This window comes from Aythya ferina (assembly GCF_964211825.1).
Source record: "Aythya ferina genome assembly, chromosome: 1".
In the NCBI taxonomy this organism is placed as follows: domain Eukaryota; kingdom Metazoa; phylum Chordata; class Aves; order Anseriformes; family Anatidae; genus Aythya; species Aythya ferina.
In genome coordinates, this window is record NC_140296.1 from 79,199,540 (window position 1) to 79,220,636 (window position 21,097).

Here is a 21,097-nt window from a genome sequence, read left to right on the forward strand (position 1 = left end):
TTTATTTACTTTTTACCATATTCCAATGCCTGTTAGAAAGGAGATAAACACTACTTTGCTCAAACTAAAGAAACAACAACAACAAAAAAAAATGCACTAAAACTGAAATTGTTATGTGCCAACCATACCACTGCATTTAGAGGTTCTCTCTTATCTTTTTCTATATTGACTGGAACAGGAGACAGATGTTTTGCAACCAGTCAAAAAGGTGTGTGCTACATATGCTTTCAGGCAAGACTGTAGCTTGGCAAAAGATTTCATGAAGAATTGTTTAAAGGTAAAACACTCTCAGTGAATGCAGCTATAAGCGTTGATTAGCTTCTTACATTAATGAGGTTTCAGTAAAAGCTTTTCCCATGTTGAAAGGCATATGTAATTAAAAGACTGTGGATTGCCTGAATGTGGGTAATGCACTTCATGGCAAGCCATTTGGCCAGTTTCATTCATGATTTCCACGATAATGCTGGCTTCCTCCAGATGTGCTTCCCTCCTAGTCAAGGCAAGGCAGTCTAAACAGCAGCTGTTGACTGCAGCAGAGTTCAAAAGCCTCTTACCCAGCTCCTCTGTCTACCATCTGTGAAAAAGACTTAAAATATATGCTTACCACTGCTAGCTGTTGTCTGCATGATATTTTGTAATTCATATTTTTTTGAGATGTCCTTCTGATAAACAACTGAAAGTCACCCTGAAGAGAGAATGAAAATAAGTTTTCAGCTACAGAATTTTCAGAAAAAAAAAAAAACTTTTTTTTTTTTTTTTAGTTAAAACTAAAAATAAATCTTCCTTGCTCCTCTTTTTCTGTGTTGTACACATTGTATTACACTCTGCTTGAGCTGTAATATAGATTTTAGATAGCATCAGATATTTTTGGTGAGGATCTCCTATTTGTAAAAAATAATAATAATAATAATAATAAAATCCTCCATGGAAGTTATGCAAAGGGTACTTTACAGTAATGTTCTCATTTATTGGAAAAATTTCCTAAGTGATCATTGTTGACTTCTGGAAGTCAAAAAAACAGCGTTCCAGTGTTGGATTTCTCCAAGACATCCTTTTTTTTCTTTTTTTTTTTTTTTTTTTTTTTCATTTTGAAACTGCTTTTTTTCTTGGAAATCTAAAGTTAATCAATCTAAAAATATCTGAAAAGTTTGACATGAAAATGGAAATGATGAAAGTGGTTCATTTGATATGATATTAAAAAATAATATTTGTAATTTGTGACTTTTTATGTTTTTCCTTTTTGTTCTAATTCAGAAGGCATTTCTGAAATGTCAAAAATCCCTAGGGAAGGGAAAAACCACATCCCACTCAGATCTAACATTTACTGAGATACTGGTAGGCACTTTTCAGCTTTAAGTAATATTAGAAGTTTAGAGGAAAACTGCTCTAATTAAAACTTTCCTTCAGCCACAGGAGCAGGCTCAGGCACTGAAATGTTCTAGGAAAAGAACAAGACCACACTGCCTAATAGTGAGTTCCAGCCATGCTCACTGTAGCAAGTATAGGAAGCTAAAAATCATCAGCTGTTTCTATTTTGGTATACTTCATGGACTTCTAGAAACTACAGGTTGTTTATTTTATTTTATTTTATTTTATTTTATTTTATTTTATTTTATTTTATTTTATTTTTTCCAAGTCAAGAAGGGACAAAGTCACCAAAGTCACCATCTAGGATAACACAGTTTATTGGATCTAATTGCTGTCACAGCTGGATTCTATATTTTACTCAAATGTGTCTTAAAGAAGAGTATCATCTTGTTTTGAAAATGAAGTCTGGATGTTCATTTCAGTTGATACATTATAAACAATAAATTATAAATACTGTTAATATATTATTACAATATATAATATAATTACTATAATATTGCATATCTATTTATATATTATATATAATAGTATTATTATGATATATTAGTGTGATATTATATAATATTATTGTTAATAATAAAAATAAATGTTGTTAGAGACGGGGGATGCTCCAGCTTTACATTCCAGACAGTGTTCCTTGTTGTGCATTTATCTTCTGGACTACTTAGGCTTCCTAGACACAATGTCTTTTCTTATTCAATAAATCCTTTGATGGAAGTGAGCAACCTTGTGATCTTCTTTTTGGTAAACTAAACAGATTGAGGTTCTTACGTCTCTCACTTCTAAGACATTTTGTTCAGCCTTCAACTTTGTTTCTTTTTCATTGTGCCAATATATATATATATATAAATATAGCGATCATAACTACACTACTGTGCATATTCTTAATATAGCTTTCTTCTTTCACCTCCTCCTCCTCCTCTTCCTCCTCCTGTATGTTCTGTTTATAGACTCAACAGCCATATTAACCTTTTACCCACAGTTTCACATAACTGATGCTCTGTTGTCAGTCCCCTTTTCAGAACCACTTTTGGAGCAAGTCACAGCTGCTCTTCTTGCAGTTGTGGCTTTCTCTGTGATTTCACAGCATGACCTGATACTGTTTTGTTGTTTTTTTTTTGTTTTTTTTTTCAAAAGCATTTGGCTTGGAAGTGACCAGTAATTATAATTATACTGTTCCTGCCATTGCTGATAATTCTACCACTGTTTCTTTCATCTGGCATTTTTCTGGACCTCTTATTCCTATTGTTTGATTCTCATATTCCTCTAGTTTTACTTGTCTTGTAAGTATTTTCTTTTTAGCTTTTTTCAATTGTAATGGCTATTTCTGCTCCTCCTCTGATGCCATAAAGGATATTAACATTAATAATAATAATAATGAATTTATCCTGTTTGATTGTTATGTTTGCATTTATTAAAGGCTTTAATTATTGCATGGTGGTAGTATAGTTAGTGCTAGTAAATAATAAAAAAACCCAAACATTTATTATAGCTTGTGCTCATTCCATATACATTAGGCCAAGTCACTGCTTTCTGGAAGCCCAACTGATTCTAAATTGCTAATACTCAGTGGGAGAAAACTTACAGAAAACTTACAAAGTACCAGAGTGCAAATACAGACAAGAAGGAAGACTGAAAGTTTCCATGACTTTTGATTGCCATTTGTGGGATAAGGGGGTACGCTGAGAACTAAATTGAAATCAAAATGGAAAAGCTAGATTAAACTGGGTAGTAACTTGCAAGTAGTGTAAAACTGTTTAGTGAAAAATGTCTATTTATGTCCATTTGGCCAATTAAATAGTGATGGAGTCTAGGGTCGCTGGGAGAAACCTGATTACGCAAGAGTCTGGTCCCCAGCCAGGCAAACAGCTGATAATTTAGGTGCAATAAGTGAAATGAACAAAGAATTCATAAGAAGTCAAGTCTTCGTATCACCAAATATGAAAGATTTGGATTAAGGTGGAACACATAAAAGAGAAGAGAAGGTTTTGTTAATTGTGAGACCACAGACCACTAATGGCAACATTAGTCTGAGTGATTTGCTTGTGGAATTGAAGAACAGTAATAATATAAGGAGTTACTTTTCCACCCATGTAAGGCAAAAAAAAAGTGCAGGAAATTAAAAAAAAAAAAAAAAAAGTTAACATATGGGGGCTGGGGAAAGAGAGAGGAGGAAATAGATCACAAGACCCTAATAGCTATTGTTTAAAATCAACTAGTGATATACATATATTGAAATTATCCATATGTATCTGTGTGCAAAGAACATGAATAAAGGATTATTTTCAATTTTGGTTTATAATAGCAGCTTACAACAACCCATGGAAAGAAATTGTGTCCTTGTTGCATTTGCATTTCTAAAGTTTTCCAGAGAAAACCAGAGCAATTTTTTTTCACTTATGCTAATGATGACTACTTTATTATACACATCTGTATTTCACAAGCAATTTTAAATCAGAACAAAAATATTGAACTTGCAAACCTGTGGAGAGATTAATCTGTCAAAACTTAGCTGGCTGAAAGTTGTTTTAGGCTTTCTTTTTAGTCAACAGAGACAAAGAGATACCTCCACAGTGAGTTTCTTCTACCTCCCAGACAGGTACACAGGGTAGGTCAGATGAATGCATTTCAAATGCCTCTTTCTGCAAGTCAATAAGGGAGATAAGGTTACGTTCAAGTCTGATGTCTAAAGATAGATGAGGGAAATCCCAAACACACAGTGTGAAAAATAGCAAAATGCATATCATCATCATTTTGAAATATTCAAAACATGAAGGTTCTGGTGGTGGTGGTGGTGCTTTTTCCCCAGAGAAGTGGCTATATAAAAATCTTCTTACCTACCATTACTTACTTATGTACTATTTGAGTATGATTAAGGTCAAACCTGTTGCATTTAGGAAAGCAAATACATTTTTATCTCCTCATTCTTTTTCACATGCAATGCCAACAGGGATTAGGGTGAATGAACTGTGGATGTAGAGTTTACCAAACACTTAATTCATTGCAGTCTGTTAAATATCTGTTAATCATTAAGACAAGTAGTTTACAGGAGATGACTCTAAGGCCCTGCATAGTGCTAGCAGGGCTGCCCACAGAGCATAATTCAGTCTGCAATAATATTTTTACAGGCAAAGATCTGCACGATCACAAAGATTCAGTATGACTCTCAGAGTTGTAAAATAGGAAAGAAAATTGAATACATACCAAGCAAAAGTAATTGAAACAGTAGATGTATAACTTCACAGTGGATTAAAGAAATCAATTCTCAGCATAAACTGGCATATGGCTTTGTGCATTCTAGGAGGAAATCAGAGAAAGGTTCTTATATTAGCTAGCCATTTCTTCAGTGGCAGGATTTATAGATAAAAATGATTAAGCATTTCAAGAATGTGTTGTCATCATCTAATCCTATCAAATCCTTCTGTACATAAGTTGGTCTCATTACATACTGACTGGAGCCAATATTGATTTCTTACACCATTTTGAGTGACATACCAGTTCCATCTATGCATAGGTCTGCCAGGTGTGGACCATTTATATAATGTTCCTTACTCTCTGAGCATTCTGGGTAACATTTATTCACATTTTGGATGTTTAGACCTTTGCGGATGTCATTGTTCTTTTGAAAGAAGGAGAGGAAAATTCAGGGCACATGCAAGTCTCTGGCTCAGAAGGTATATCTCCCTCTGTGCAGAAGACTGGTGCTGAAATCTAGTCTATACATGTACTGTCAGAGCTACTTACTCACTGGGGTCACAGCTTGTTTGCTTGCTTTTTTTTTTTTTTTTTTGTGTGTGTGTGTGTGTGTGTGTAAATGCATTTAGAGCTCGGTTCATGAACAAGGTTAAAAATGCATCACAGAATCTAATATAAAGCATTTAATTGAGTCCTCTGCTTTAGTATGCCCAACAGGCTACGTGGAGAGATTTTAAACTCTTAAAGAAAACAAAAAGCTGAACTTTCCTGGATAAATTCTCTAGCATTACCAGACTCATGGATCTCTCATATGCATGGAGCTAGCACAAACCACGCAGATAAGAACTGTTTTTTATATAGGAGGCTAAACCTTCTGTTTCTCTAAACTGATACAAATTCTCTGGCTAACTTAGCAGCTGGAGACCTGGTTTGAGGACATTTATTTTTTGATTGAAGAATACATATATAAATATATATATACATACATATATATATATTTAATTACATCGACAATCTGCAGATAAATATATTCTTTTAATGGAAAATGTAACATTTTTTATTCAGAAGATTTGAAATCGGATTACCCAAGTAAAGCATGAAGTGTTTCCATTTGGATACACTATTGCAATTGCTTCATGAACATTGGGAATTGTTTGCATTTTATGTGCCCTTCTCTGACATTTCAGATGCTTTTTTGTGTCATATAATGCACTACCTCCTCATTCCAAGGGACTGCATCCCATGAAATATAGTCTGAGCTGAGAGAAAGACCAATGGAGAGCCCAGGAGAAAATAGAACTAAACCACACCCTAGAACATATATGGTAGCACTTCCTTGCTGACTGTTTTTTTTTGTTCCAGATTTGAAAGCTGGCGCAAGTATGTTTTTCTGTGTTGTTACCAGGTTCAGTGGTATGTGATCACTTAAAGGGAAGTTGTTGCAGCTTTTCAACATTATTCACATGAACGCTTATGTGATTTATAATGTCTCTTTGTTGTTCTGTCTTGGTTACATCTAGAATTTGAAGATACTGGGATCTTAAATCAACAGGAAGGTTTGCTGATAAAGAAAAACAATGCTGTGAAACCACAACCAGTTTCAAATATACCCATCTTGTGAAAACTTTAGCTTTTCTTTTATTCTCTTGGATATGCTTCAGTGCAACATTTTAGTTTTAAAACTAGCAGTGACCTACCATTGCACCATATATTTATATGCAATTATTTAATTTTTGAATGTTATTTTTATATGAATTTGGTGTTAAATCAGAATGTTTTGTATTTAGTCTCTCAAAATGAATTACAATTCAAGAATTCTGTGATGAGATTAAACAAGAAGTAAAATTACATTTTACAGATAAGCACATGTTTTGCCAGTTGCAGGGAGCATTCCCCTCCCCTGAGAATTTTATCAGGGATATTGTACACTTTCAACATTTCTGCCTACTGGTACATCACGAAAAGCCTTTAGAAGGCCTAAAATATCTCACCATTGCTACTAATGGTCTGTAATAACTGATAGATATGAGAGGTAGATATGAGCAGTGCAACTGGGATTTGAGTGTTAAAATGGAATTTGAGGAAAGTAATTATCTTGCACCCTTTTTGCCTTTAACTGTCATTTCTGATGCTATAAACTTAGCCTAGAATCTGTAAATTGGTGGATTCACACAAAACCAAAGCCAAGCTGGAAAAACATACAAAGAAATCCATCCTTGTACGGTTCATGGCACTCGTAGAAAAGAACTTGAAGTGAACATATTTATACAAATCTTTTCAGTCACCATCCTGCCTCTCTGCCCTTATGTATAGACACACTTAATCTGGACTTGCCAGGATATTGTGAGAAAGGTTGCTCTTGCAGGGCTAACAGCTGTGACCAGATATGGGAGTGTGATTTCTTTGGAGAAGGCTTCTCTTCACATGGTTTTCATGGCACTTTGACAGGTATGGCAGATATGCATAGTTTAAACACGAGAGGGAAAGTATGGGAGGCTTTCTGGGAGAGGCACATGAATACACTGAAGCATGTGCTTCTTGAGATCTATCTTCTTCTGCTGTGTTTTTCATATTTGCCTCTGTTAACTGTTGCTAAGCTTATCTAACATTTATGGCTTTTGGAGAAGCAGCAAGAAGGTGCTGAAATTGGCCACTCTTTACTCTTCAGAAATGCATGGAGGTCCAAGTGATGCTCTGGACTCACAAGCGTAGCCAAGTGCCCGAATTGTCTGTTGAAGAATTGGGATTTTTGACTTATGGGGAACTTTTTAGCACAGTCTTAATTTTTGCTTGAAAATACCAATTCATCAAATTCAGGAAAGTTTCCTAGGGTCAAGATGACATTTTATGATCACAGAGTAACAAGCAGACTGAACTAAAATAAAACTGGCAAATTGAGATTTCTGGGTCTGATTAAAACCAGGTCTGATTTTAACTCTAAAGCTTAACTCCACTGAATAATATAAATGTCTCAAACAGATGAACTGAATTACACCCCAGAGATTTCTGATCCTCTCCACTTATTTCATAAATAGCAGGTCAGATGTAGAGCTGTAAAAATGCTGCAACAATGACCCCCCTGTCATCACATATATCTGTAGCTTCTGCACTAAGTACAATTTTGCTGGCTATTTTAGTTTATAATCTTCTGTCTCTGCAGAGTGTTATGAAAAATGTAGATATGTCACCATTTCTTTTTAAGTAGTAGAACAACATCACCAACAACACACCACCCTTGTTCTTGTTATGTCTTCATGACCTTGGTCAGGGATGAGGAACCCTGGAAAATGGCTGATGGGCTCTGGACGTACCTTAGAGTTGTCTTAGGCTGTGCATCAGAAGCGTAACTTGAGAGCTCCAAATCCATACAGGTGAAATAACATGGTCATATGCTGACCATGCTAGCAGAGAGACAGTTCTGCTCTCTGTTCTGCTCTGGCCAGCCTGCTGTTGCATGACCATCACTAAAAAAAAAATCTATTAATATGTTGTGATGTTGTTCTAGTTGGGCAAAACCTAGAGTAAAGTTACAGGGACACCTGGCTGTCACGGAACATCTGGTGGTATTCTCAGTTTGCAAAGTTATCTGTGGTACTTATTGGTGAAGTATGGGTTAATCCTGCCCTGTGAGGTGCAGATTCCTTCAGATCATGCTTGGAGAGTCCCTGACAGACAGCTATCAGCACTCTCTGTGTCTGTGTATAGGTTTGAAGCACTCCCCTGCCTCCTGTGTGCTAGGACACGATCCTGCCTGAAGGACACAAAGCTGTGATGAAGTCCCATGCTCCCTTGGAGTCCACATTCATTTCACAGCCAACCAAATGGGGCCCAGTTAAAGAAGTTCTCTGGTAGATCAAGTGACAGGGTTGACTGGAGGCATTAATTCTTGTCACTGTGCTGCTTGTGTGAGTGTACGGGTGTGCTCTGCAGTTGGCAGCCATGATATCTGTATATTCACAGCCGTGGTTTAATTAATCCTCTTATGGACAGAACCTACCATGGCATTAAGAGAGCAAATATTTTTAGCCTGCATAAAGAATCAGTAATGCCCACTCATCTGAAATACCTTAGGAGACAACTTATCTACTGCAGGTAGCTAGGATAACAAAAGAAACTGAGGTTTAGATTATAGTAATTAAAATTTACTGAGCAAATGAGTCTCCGTGTGAAGGGACAAGAATAATTGGTGACATCACCTGTTAGATGAAAAGACCTGCTATTTCATTACATGCCAGTCCTCCTCCCTGCCCACATGGCAGAGGTCCTTCTGCTTTTCATTGTAGCTTTTACAAATCTGTGGAAATAAGCCACTTTAGTTGCTGCTTTTCCAAGTCTGAGACATGATGGAAGCTAATTGCAAGGACTGAGGAAGAAAACACCATAAGAGAGGCAGGATTTTATGTAAGCATTAGGAGCAGCATCACTCACATCTTTCTGCTTGTCAGACAGATTTGTGCCTTCTCAGACCCATTAGGACAATAGCATATATGATTTTTTTATAAGTGCACAAGTCCTAATGAAAACTGAAAAGTAAAAGTTACCCTTTGCTCCCTCTCAAAAAAATGACAAAACTAAAACTGAATGTCTGTTGCTGACTTGTTTCTATATTCATGACTTAAGGATATAAAAGACCTATAATAACATCTGAATATTACTTCCTGACAACAAATAAGGATTTTAGCAGCACTTCATGCCCTTTCTTACGCACTTAGAATCAAAATAAATATTTATCCTGAAGTTTACATTTGGTTACCTAGAACCCAGCCAAATTCCACATTCTGGAAGAAAAGTGCTCAAAGGTTTCATGTGTCTAAGTCCTGTAGGAGTGCTTAGTGGGGTACACAGTGGGAGTGGCAAACTTTCAAATTGCTAGGGGAGTACTGAGACATAGCACAACCACAGAATCACTGAGGTCGGAAAGGACCCTTAAGATCATGAAGTCCAACCATCACCTAATGCTACCAACTCTATCACTAAAATATGACTTTCTCTGAAGCCTTCTATGACCATTTCCTTATTCAGATCAAATACATTTATTTATTTTTTTTTTTTTGGTGAGAATATTAGTTTCTGAATGTGCATTATTTCCTTGAGCTATAAATTCAAGCAAACCATTATTATTATTATTATTATTATTATTATTATTATTATTATTATTATTATTATTATTATAGAAGCTGGTTCTTTTATGAGAAAAGGGCATCAGTAATGAATTTAACCCACCTCGGTATATTGAGGAAGTAGCTTATAATGTGTTGGTATGCGTTGAACAGTATTTACCTTTTTTTTTTTTTTAATAAACAGAGAAAAAATAATCTTATGCACACCTGGTCAGAATAAGGTCAATTTTGACTAAAATTCATGTGTTGTGGAATATCAGGCTATGTACATCAAAGGAGGATAAAAAATGATTTCTAGTATAAGGGCAGACAAGAAGAGGCAAAGAAAACTATTTTTCTTTGAAACTGATTATACAATTGTAGTTGAAAGTAAAAGGCAGCTTATCCTGTCTCACATGTGTAGACATATACCAGTCTGACAGGTACACAACAGCCATTCTAAAGAGTCTTTTGAAGCCCTCCTTGATTTGTCTTTACCATGCCACCCTCTATTCAGCCACAAAACTTTTCCCCCTCTCCTCATCCTTATTCCAGTCAGGATGGGAATCAGGAGAAGAGAAAGAGCCAGAGACAATATGTGACTACATCTAGAGATTTCACAGAGAGTATCTTTCTAGTTTCCTTCTTGATAACTTGCTGTTTCTTCTTATAAGTTTTTCTGAATCACCCTAGCCCCTGACTCTTGTCACCCTGCAGCCATCCCTTTACAGCAGCCTCTCATGAAGGTTACAGTGGGGAGGATTTAGGACCAGTTGCTATCAGAAGGTTGGACCAGCACTCCTATAGACAAAGACTGGGGAAAACCACTGGCTCCTGTACCTCACTACACCTTTCATCTTCTGTTACATGTCCTTGGGACCTCCTTCCCACCTTCACCTTTATGAGGACAGAGAATTCACTGAGTTAATTTGGTGAGACAGCCTCTAAGACAGGAACCAGAGCCCCTTATGGGCTGGACCTACAGGATGGAGTGAGACAAAGTAGATAACCACCTCAGAGAATGAAAAAAGGGGTCAGCAGGCTCTTTATTGAACTGTTGCTTGTTCTCTGTGTTGTGATTTCTGTGTGTTGTGTTTTCTGTCAGGGTTATACTTACAAATAGTGCCTGATCCCCCAACTCAATTTGCTTTTCTCAGGAATGTTACATGCTCTAAAAAGACAGAACTCACCTCCTCAAATCTTCTTGCTCTTGAGTTTGTAGCCCACCATGTCTGCAACAATTCCTCTGTTATTTATTTGCATTCTGCTGAACTGCAGTGGATTTCAAGGCTCAGCTGCTGAAACAGTGCTAGGAAACACAGTCATATGGCTATGTCTGTCCTCAGCAGTGATTGGACTCCTGCTGGATGGTACTGGAATAATATCTTGGAGTGGCTGGCTTTGACCAAACCTCTGCCATGATTGTCTTTTGCAGGTTTTGTATTAAAGAGCTGTGTAGCCAAGGCAACCTTTCAGTAGGCTGCATTGTCAGTCTAATCACTCTTTCTCAGAAAGAGAAATTCATATTTCAGTACACATTAGACTTTTTGAACTACCCCCGTGAAATGGAGATTTTAATTGTTCTGTGTTGAATATCAGCGGAGTATTAAAATACATAAAAAATACTTTGAAAGTGTAAGAGATCCACTAATGGAAATTAAAACAATATACATCTGTAGTTAGTAGTGAGTGAAACATCAAACATCTGCTGCAGGTTATTATGGAACGAGAAGCCAAATGAGAATGGCCAGTGTGTTCTCTGAGCTGCAGGGGCTGGAAGGAGACAGTGTGTAAATGCCATTTGGAGGAATCCCTGCTCACTCTGCATTGCTCCCTGGAAAGCCAGAATCTTTTGTGCTGGACTGTTCGGGTCCTGAACAGGGCCTGTGCACAGCAGGAAATCAGCAAATGGGCTGGAGAGACTGGGGAAAGGGCCTGGCTGTGAGCAGCAGAGAAAAAGGCAGCAGAGAAAGTTATGTGAGCAGGGATCAGACTGTGGGAGACTAGATGGATCACAGGTTGGTTCAATTTGCTCCCTATTGTGGGAATTAATTAGCTGAATAGGGGAAAAGAAAGGCTCAGCAGAGGTGCTTCAGCACAGATCAGGCTGTGGGGAACAGATGCCTCCTAAGGAATGGCTCTAAACCTAACAATCTATAAGCTGGAGCTTGAAGAGTATACAGTATATGCCTATCACAATTCACTTCTTTTTCTGGTGGTTGTTGTTTGGGACTTGAGGTAACATGTTTTTACCACTAATTAAGGACATCTGTCCTGTGTGAGGTATGGAAACATAATAGGTAGCAGAATTCTTTGGACCAAATGTTTCAGATTCAGGGTCTATTCCCAGTTTCTCTGAGGTCATAAGGCATTGCTCAGGTCCAGAACCAGCCAGATTACAAGGGCATCTATAGGTAACAGAGACAATGTCAGACCTACTAAGCATGTCACACACAGCTGGGTGAGGGCACCTCATTACATTGAGTTCACTGCACCTGCCATATAAAATCTGGCATCTCTCTGCTGAAAAGCCATCTGTATGGCTGCGATCAGCTCTGTGTCCTGTAAGCTGGATGATTCTGCTCAAATAACTGGGCTCTGTACCTTCCAGTTTCCCAAGCTTCAAATTAGGGACAAGGAAATTTCATCAGGACTGTCATAAAACACAGGTACTTTGTTTTTAAAGGGAGGCTGTAGCAAGGTGGGGATTGGTTTATTCTCCCGCATGCCTGGTGACAGGATGAGGGCGAATGGGCTAAAGTTGCGCCAAGAGAGGTTTAGGTGGGATATTAGAAAGAACTTCTTTACTGAAAGAGTTAGGCATTGGAATGGGCTGCCGAGGGAAGTGGTTGAGTCACCACCCCTGGAGGTCTTTAAGAGACGTTTAGATGTAGAGCTCAGTGATATGGTTTAGTGGAGGACTTGTTAGTGTTAGGTCAGAGGTTGGATTCGGTGATCTTGGAGGTCTCTTCCAATCTAGATGATTCTGCAATTCTGTGGTGTTTACCTCATGACAAGACAGACCTTTAGTCTGAGCACCCAAAGATGCATGTGTGTAGAGATAGCTGTGGCTGTCCCAGCTCAGCTTTCAGCCTTTCCCATTCAGGCAGTGCCGAACCAGTCAGGCAAACCAGAGAGCAATGGTGTCAGCTGGGAATGGACAAAGCCACTGCTCTGTGCCACACGTCTGACCCAGAGGGCTTTAGTTCAAGGGACCCTTCTTTGCCACCTGAAATGCTTTAGAAACAAATCCATACTTTTTAGTGGGCTTGTTATGGAAGTCTGGAAAATTCCTTCCATTTTACTCCTTTGTGGTGCAGAACAAACGTGCACATCAGTGATATCTGCCACTTTGTTTTCTAGAGGAAAGTGTAGCAGACAGTTCCTCATTTAAATTTTCTCTGTCACTATCATTAAACTCATATTTGGAAGGATTCTTCCAAAGAAGCAAGTTTCATGTTATTATAAAAACAATGAAATGAGAAGTGTCCTTACAGTAATGTTCAATTCATTTTATTTTGGCTGTCTGAATAACTCCTTATGTGGCTTTGAATGATTAGCTAGAAGCATGACTGTATATTTACTACTTTATATATGTTAATGTAGATATTAAGAGGCTTAGTTTTTTTGTTTGTTTTGGGGTGGGGTGGGGTGTTGTTTGCTTTGAGGATATCTCCTGTAAGAAAATATGGTTCACTAGTACTCTGGTATCTGCAGTATAAAATGGTCTTCCTAGCTCTCTCCCATGTCTGCTGTGTTAGACTCACTTAGGAAGGGTTGTCCTATCCAGTCCAGATATATATATTTGCTGGCTGGCTGAGCAGTACACATTTTTGTTGGCTATCCAGGAAGGCGAGGACTTGCTGTGCTTCCTGTACAACTGTTTTTCAGAGGGCAAACAAATGCAGGTTTTTGTTGTTGCTTGCTTGTTTGTTTTTCAATAGCCTTGGGTATTTTAATTTTTCTCTTGGTGTCAAATTGCTCAATTTCTTCAAGGTTCTTTGAGAACTGGCAGTGAGATATATGCATAGAACAGCAGGAGGGATATATACAGCAATACAGTGTTTTTTTCCTCAGAAATCAGGCTAAAAAAAAAAATTAAAATTGAAATATAGGGAAACGTGTTACAGGTATTTTTGTTCAAGAAACTGTGACTTAAAAAAAATTGCAGTGTATACTCTGCATTTTGCCTTTGTTCCCATTCAGACATGTTGCACTTTTTCACCGCATAATCAATAGTGTGCTGATTAGGCTGGCATCAAATGAATGTGTTAGACAGTCTGAAGGCTTAGAGCATGCACAATAGAAACGGGAGAAAGATTTTGGAGGTGTTGCCTTGATTAAACATCAATTTTCTTTTGAACACGGAAGTCAAAAATCAAATTAGCTAACACGATTCTGTGCATGACTGACTCTTCTGAGGAGCTTAACTTCCAGTATCATGTCAGCTAATTATGATTAAATGACTGACAAGAGCTATCTCACTGTCAGCTAAAGTTGAATGTTGCTGGCTAGTCAGTGGTGTCAGTTTAGTCATGTCATCAAATTGTGGTAAACTAGTTCTCATTTTCAGGAAGTATGTGAAGTAAGCCTGGATGCCACCAAATGATGGAGCTGGCAGTCTATCTTCTGCCAAGGCAGTGTTCGTGAGAGAGAACTTGCTTGTTATCGTTATGTTTTATGGAAGTGGGTAAAAGATGCCCTACATAATTCTGTGACCAGTTTTGGTCTTCTGAAATTTGACTAACGTATTGAGATGTTTGTGTATACACCTTTCTAGAATCTGCCTGTCTGCAAGGTACTCAGATATACCAGAAAAAGGCAATGAGCAAACGTGATGACCAGAAAAATTACAGCAGATTATTATGTGCATGTGTTTATGTTGTTTTATTTTAAATTCAGTATCAGGGTAAAAATGTCATGATTTAAACAAGGATTCCAGCTAGACACGTTTCAGAGAGTAAAAAGCAATGAATCAGACACGTAAAGAGTAAATAAGCTGTTCTTCTTGCCCTTCTCAAGATATGAGTAACTAGTATTGGCCTGTTACTCTTATTTCTGTATGGGGATTATGGAGCTTACATACTCATTCTCTTCCCACAGCTCACCCACATTGAAAACATGGGTCATGCAAAAATACTTACACCAAATGTAATAAACATCTCACAAAGCCATATGCAAATTATGCATTAATGCCATCACCATTGATCTTATATTCCAGCATGTGTTCCTGTAAAAAAAAAAAAAAAAAAAAAAATAAAGGAATAGAAGGCCTGCTGTGAATCTTAATGTGATTACCCTTTTGTTAAACTGAAAGAATGCTTCTATTTTTCCCGTGAACCTTGGTATTTCAGAGGTACTTCAACGTGAATGCTGTAAATTTACAAGACTCTTTTTTAACACTACAGCAAGGGCACTTCTCATTCTATTGTTCTCATAATAACATGAAGCTTGCTTCTTCAGGAGAATCCTTCCAAATGTGAGTTTAATGATAGTGACAGAGAAAATCTAAATGAGGAACTGTCTGCTACACTTTCCTCTAGAAAACAAAGTGGCAGATATCACTGATGTGCACGTTTGTTCTGCACCACAAAGGAGTAAAACGGAAGGAATTTTCCAGACTTCCATCATGAGCCCACTAAAAAGTATGGGTTTGTTTCTAAAGCATTTCAGGTGGCAAAGAAGGGTCCCTTGAACTAAAGCCCTCTGGGTCAGACGTGTGGCACAGAGCAGTGGCTTTGTCCATTCCCAGCTGACACCATTGCTCTCTGGTTTGCCTGACTGGTTCGGCACTGCCTGAATGGGAAAGGCTGAAAGCTGAGCTGGGACAGCCACAGCTATCTCTACACACATGTATCTTTGGGTGCTCAGACTAAAGGTTTGTCTTGTCATGAGAGTAAGCACCATAGAGCTGTGTTTGGCTTGACATGTTGTTGTACATCATGCTGATGCAGATGGCAGGTGATTTCCTAGTATTTCCAAAGCGCTCCCCCCATCACTTCCAGCTATCCCCCCAGCAAACTGTTGGCATATTTCCCTGATGTGAAAATGAGGATAAACACAAAAGAAATACATTTCAAGTATTTTAAAATCACTGTCCCCAAGGGACAATGCAGGTTCCTGAAGCTTGCTAGTGTGAAACTGTGACATGGTGTAGGTGCTTGTGCTCGCTACACCAGGCAGACCTGGGCTAGAATGGGATTTTACAGGCAGTTTGACACAGTGTCTTTGCCTGCTACACCTCCAGGGGCTGAAGAGTCCAGAGGATCACAACTTAAAAAACAATTTAATTTACTGCCATTTTCCTGGGCTATGCGTCACAGAGAAAAGAGTCAACAGTGTGTTCATAGTCAGTAGCTACTTGTGAGAAGGAAATGTCGCTTGCATGTAAATGGAGGAGACTGGGTATGTAACAGCTCAGACGTTGCTCCCTCACTACCCTTTCTACCTAGACAGATCAAACCTATGTGACAGTAACCTAGTCTGAGGTGCTGACCTGTGCATCAGAGCAAATCATTGGATTTCATTTTTGAAGTGAGCAGAAGGCCTTTGAAGATGGGCACAGAGATTCTGCTTTACTTGGTTGAGCAAGTTTGGGAATGACCAAACACACATCAAGGTAATTTCCCCAAGACCAGGTGTTCTCTGTGACCCCATCCACCTGGGTCTCAGTGCAAGCAGTATAAGGAGGAACAAAGCTTTCATATAGCCCGGGAGATTGTAATCCATACATGCAGTGTATAATGACTTTGAATGGGACCTGTGGTCCTGGTAAAACACAAGATGTGATTAAGGGGCTTATCATGTACTGATACTCCATAAATATAAATTAAGAAGGATTCAGACTGTTCATAATTCATTTTGGCAGAATAATTATGTATTTTAAAAGGAAAATATAATGGTTTGAAGTTACATACATACACTTGTGAAATAAAATTCTCAGAATGGCATTTCTTATTTAAAAAAAAATAAAATAAAATGTGGGGAAAACTGTAGTTATGGCCACTTTTTAGAAGTTACCATGCTGGCTCTGTTAGAAATCTCTCCTGTCAGGTGCTAAGTATTCCTCCTTTGTCCTGATTTAACCACACTTTGTTCTGGAGCTTGTGAACTGTGGAGCTGAAGTCCTGCATTACAACTGGGCACTGACTCAAGATTTCAGTGAATGTTTAAGTGGAGACTGCGTGTTGCTGGAGACTTTAGTTGGTTCCCATCAGCTGCAGATAAGGAGGCTTCCTAGGAATGCTTATGTGGCAGGTTACTATAGCACCAGACGTTCTCAGATACCAGGGTAGCAGGACCAAAGAATTGATGCACGTATTACGTTGCATTTGTTCATGCAAGCTCTTGTTGTCTGGTATGAAACATTCACTACACATAGGTACTGTGCAATTACCTAAGATTAGAAACAGAGAGAGGAGATTCTGACATTATTCATGAATGAAGATAAGCCTAAGAATGGCAGTTAAATTGATCAAAAGTGAACTTCAGTGAACTATTCACCAGAAGATGTAAGGGCAGTAAAGAAACCACGGTAGATTCTTAAAAATTTCAGTTAAGGTATCTTTTCACACGTGTTTTTGTCAGGTTCACAAAACCAAAGGAAAAAGTCTCTGATGTGTAGGAGCTCATTAAAAAAGTAAAACAAAGAGTTCCTACATGGCAGTAGAAGTTTCTGTCACCATAAGGTCACTGGAAAACAGAAATAAGGATTGAAAATAGCCTTCTTTTGGGACTACTACTATTCTACCCTAGATTTGTGACGGACAAGTATTTTTAGAAAGGTGTTCATATTCCTAACATGCTACCAATGTTCCAATTTTATGTTATTGCTGAACAGACCAATAAAAGCAAAGACTAAAAATGATGTAAATGTTCACCACTACTCCTTGTATGTTTCATTTTAGGGGAATTCAAAATCATGTCATCCTATCATTCTTTTTTTTTCCTTCTCTTGATTTTCATGCTGATTTCAATATAGTTCATCTCAAAGACCACCAAAAACAATTAATTATACCACGTAAAGTTTTGGTTAACCTTGTTTTGAACAACATAATACATGAATCTATGACCAGTGGTTCATAATTTGAAGATAGCAATCACTAAAGTGGCATGGAAGGCTAGGATAAAATTCCCCAAACTGTAAAGCTATTTTCAACTTTAATGTTTCAAGTGTTTGTTCTGGATCATAGAGTGGCTGGGGTTGGAAGGGACTTTAAATCATCTAGTTCCACCCCCCTTGCCATAGGCAGGGATACCACCCACTAGACCAGTTTGCCCATGGCCTCATCCAACATGCTCCTGAACACCTCCAGGGATGGGGCATCCACAGCTTTTCTGGGTAGCCTGTTGTCGCGTTAAGGGGTGTAGCTGATTAACCGTTATGGGCCCGGTCAGATTCAGGATACTGAACCAGTCGGACATTCACCAAAAACACATTAACTGTCTGGGGGTCCAGTCAGACATTCACCAAAAATGCATTAACGGCCTGGGGGTCCGTTCAGACATTCACCAAAAACTCATTAACCATCTGGGGGTCCGTTCGGACATTCACCAAAAATGCATTAACTGCCTGGGGGTCTGGTTAGATTCAGAACACTGAACTATCACGGATAACCACCCTCACCCTCGTTGCACTCAATGAGAGTTATCACAATGCAATCAAGTATGGTTTATTACAGCAACAGATAATCAGGTTCTTTTGGATTGCCGGCGATAGTGACTGTCTGCAAAAGCAAGTCAGTATGCATAAAATACACAGGTGTTATAGGTGTTGTAGGTGTTACAGATGTTACAGGTGTTATAGATGTTTATAGATGTTACAGGTGTTATAGATGTTACAGGTGTTATAGATGTTACAGGTGCGCAGCCTAGAAATAAACGCGTTAAAAGGATCAAAGACTCTATAGAGCTTTATAAGCAAGTATTTAGATCTCACCCAAAGGCGTCCCAATGGGGGGGGGAAGAGAGGCTCAGCCCGTCGACTGATCCCAGGAGTCAGGAGGTCCTAAGGATGTTGTCCTCAGGATGGTATCTCCCCTGACGGTGGTATCTTCTCTAACATCCCCTTTCTCTTGGGCCAATTTATATTATTTTCTATCTTTTAGGTGGAGCTTGAGTGGCTCTAGTCAAGCATATCTTAGTTATGATTGGTGTAAAGTTTTCCCGTCTCCGTTTAAAGCAATAGGCTCTGAGAAATTCAGAGCGCATGCTCAGTGAGGGGTGGTCGCACCTTGGAGGCGGGTAGCTTTTGGGATGGAGGTGTGTTTTGGTATTATAATGATATTATAATGAGCAAAAAGTACACTAGGGTACAGCATTTGTCAAAACGTGACAGGTCTTTGGCTTAGGGTGGCAAAAAGTGCAGCTTTGTGCACAAGAACAATCGAGGCCCCATCTGATTACAGAGCCTAGCCGTGGTGTCTCCACTCCACTCTACGCTCCGTGCTGTTCCTTAGAGCTAGCACACCAAGTTTCCCCAGCGCGATAGCATCAAAGGTTGGGAGCCTAGGGAACGCTCAGATAATGCAGTTATGCCCTACCCTGAAAGCCTCTTCAATGCTGTACTTTTTCCTTAAAAATGTGAATGTTAGTTTTATTTTCCTAGTTACTTCAGGCATTTACACCACACCTGTGCAAGAGCATCATCACCCTCTGAGTGAAGAATTTTCTCCTAACATCCAATCTGAACCTTCCTTCTTTTAATTTAAAACCATTCCCCCTTGTCATGTCATTGTCTGCCTGAGCAAAAACTTGCCCTCCACCTTTTATATAACCCCTGTTTAAGTACTGAAAAACTGCAATAAGGTCACCTCTGAGCCTTCTCTTCTTCAGGCTGAACATCTCCAGCTTTCTCAGCCTTTCCTCATAGGAGAGGTGCTCCAGCCCTCTGAACATTTTTGTGGCCCTCCTCTGGATCTCCTCTAACAGCCCCACATCCTTCTTGTGCTGAGGGTCATAGAGCTGGATCCAGCACTCCAGGTGGGGCCTCACAAGGGCAGAACAGAAGGAGACAATCACTTCCCTCGCCCTGCTGGCCATTCCTCTGGATGCAGTAGACCTTCTGGGCTGCAAATGTACAATGCTGGCTCATGTGAAGAATCACTGAAAAAACGTGTTCCAAAAAAACAACAACAACTAAAAACTAAAAATTAAATTTAAAATTAAAAGCGAAAAAGACTGTTCTTCCAGTAAGTGAGGAATCATTCACTCATTGTTTGCAACTGTAAAAAGGAAGGGCATGTATGTGTAGAGTAATAGAACCAGCTGTGGAAGGGAAAATCAGAAAATTTCCCAAAGAAACTTTCTGCCTTCTCTCATTCATACCAGTGAAGAAAGGCCAGAGAGGCCTCAAGAAAAACTAATCCATTACCAGAAGGCTTAGCAGCGCAAAGGTTTGGGTGCACCACCTGAGCTGTTTCTGTTGTAGAGCATTTGCTGTCATTTAGGTCCTGTGAAGCCTGGTGTTTCTTGGTAGATCTAGAGTGGGAAGAATGTATTGAAGCTTCGTAATGTTGCATCATGAACTTTTAGCCACCCAGTCTTGAATTATTATGCATTTACTACCTTTGTGTATTTCCTGATTGGGTTTGATAAGTTAAAGCAAGATCATGCATAAATTAACATCTTAAATGAAGTTTTCAGTGGACTTGAGATTCCCCAGGATAACTATTTGAAAGCTCTGTAGCTTCCATACTGCTGCTGGCAAAATACTCTTATACGCTTCAGAGTCCAAACACATACCAGTAGGAAAGACCCTCAAAAAATGAAGTAAATCTTAAATGACTGTGATAGTAGTAATAGTAGCCCAAAGATATCTGCTAGGGAGTGGCATAAGTTCGGCTGCTCCACTGTGAAGAACAAGCCAAGGGGGCAAGGACTATTGCAGCACAGACTGGGCCAGGGTCTCTCCAAAAAGACACTGTACCCCAGGACCTCAGCAATGGTGGGGTGATGATGGCCAGGGCTACCAAGATTTGGTTCCCCTACCGAACTGCTGGTGTCCCTATTTAATAAGAAGTTTTGCACTGGAAAAATGAGTCAACTTTCAGATACAACTGAAGTTTAGAATGCAGTACGTTATCTGAACTCTTCTGCACTAAACATTATTTCTGCAATAATCAGGGCTAAGTAACAAGGGTGTACAAATAGCAATGTAAGCCTTTGCCTCCTTAATGTCACTGAGAAAGGCTTGTCACAATTTGATGCTATGGGCTCTCTAGCTGATTAAATAAAGCCTTTCTGGTGTGAGCTCTGCTACTTAAAAAAATAATAATAAATAAATAAAATCTAAGATAATTCACTGAAAGGATAATGGATACAATGCTAGAATTACACCAAGAAGAATTATCATTCAAATGAGAAATATGAGGTATGTATGACTGTGGAGGCATACTGTGCATATCATGGCCCAAGAAACTGAATAATATTTGACG

At 38.8% G+C, this 21,097-nt stretch overlaps 1 protein-coding gene and 1 long non-coding RNA gene across 6 annotated transcripts in view; one reads left to right on the forward strand and one right to left on the reverse strand.

Annotated features, from left to right (window-relative positions):
- The window catches only part of GLRA2 (glycine receptor alpha 2), a 130,034-nt gene that overhangs the window by 58,178 nt on the left and 50,759 nt on the right, over positions 1-21,097 (forward strand). The gene's annotated exons all lie outside the window — the stretch shown is intronic.
- LOC311436587 overlaps positions 16,518-21,097 on the reverse strand; it is a 208,475-nt gene continuing 203,895 nt past the window's right edge. The window contains exons 1-2 of one of the 2 annotated variants that reach the window (XR_014692955.1): positions 18,601-18,830; positions 16,518-17,058 (exon numbers count right to left, since the gene is read on the reverse strand). This is a non-coding gene — a long non-coding RNA (uncharacterized lncRNA). Of the gene's footprint in view, positions 17,059-18,600; positions 18,831-21,097 lie in introns of those variants that run through there. The other variant, XR_014692954.1, reaches the window with a different exon arrangement.